At 46.1% G+C, this 867-nt stretch overlaps 1 non-coding gene across 1 annotated transcript; it reads left to right on the top strand.

Moving 5' to 3' along the window:
• Positions 1-538: 538 nt before the first annotated feature.
• trnar-gcg lies at positions 539-613 on the top strand. Its single transcript has one exon. It is a non-coding gene; the product is annotated as a tRNA-Arg (tRNA).
• Positions 614-867: the final 254 nt, after the last annotated feature.

The following is an 867-nucleotide window of genomic DNA, read 5'->3' as shown; positions in this document are numbered from 1 at the left end:
CGGCGAGGCTATATTTCCGGTGGGCGGCCAGGAGACATCACAGGGCAGGGGCTCCGGGGGGCGGCCAGGAGATCCTTCACTCGGCAGGAGCTGTGTCCTCCTGGACCAGCAGTTCTGCAGCTGGTGTAGAAATCAGGGGGGACTGCAGCTGGCATGGGGACCAGGGGAGTTGTAACTGGTATAAAGACCGGGGGGGCTGCAGCTGGTGTGGAGCACTGTAAGATGCAATAAGTGGACTTTACTTAAAAAATTTATGCAAACTCGTTGCCTCAAAATTTTCAATTTTTTTTTAACTTAAAAATGTTGTTTGTTCAACTACTATGTATATGTTAAGTTTGCACAACTCAAATAACTTGATCATTTTGAATACATGTATGCATGTATGTAACAGTATGTATGGCGGGAGTGGTTGCGCAGAGGTTAGAAGATTTGTCTTTCATCCGAAAGACTGCAGTCTGAGGAGCTGTACTAAGCTCAGTCTTATACAGTAAATAACATCTTCTCATAGTGGATCAACCAGTTTGATGATGTTATCACAGCATTGGTAGTTCAGTGGTAGAATTCTCGCCTGCGATGTGGTCGGGAGGCCCGGGTCCGATTCCCGGCCAATGCAGTAACATTTTCAGGAACAAAGTTTCAGCCTGCCTCAGCAATGACCACCACCTTCCAACATCAGTAGAGAGGAGAGGGATTCACTCACCACTCTCAGCAAGGACAAAAACATCATCATCCTCCCAGCAGACAAGGTGCACAGTGATTTGAACCAGAAAGACTATATACCATACCATTTTATTTATAGAGCATTTAAAACAGCTACAAGCCCAACCAAAGTGCTGTACAGACAGAACAAGAGACAACACACGAAGC

Source organism: Nematolebias whitei, unplaced genomic scaffold (genome assembly GCF_014905685.2).
Source record: "Nematolebias whitei isolate Nwh7 unplaced genomic scaffold, NemWhi1 Nwh_scaf_2634, whole genome shotgun sequence".
In the NCBI taxonomy this organism is placed as follows: Eukaryota; Metazoa; Chordata; class Actinopteri; order Cyprinodontiformes; family Rivulidae; genus Nematolebias; species Nematolebias whitei.
Note: the sequence above shows the minus strand (reverse complement) of the source record. Positions and strands in the feature narration are given on the sequence as shown.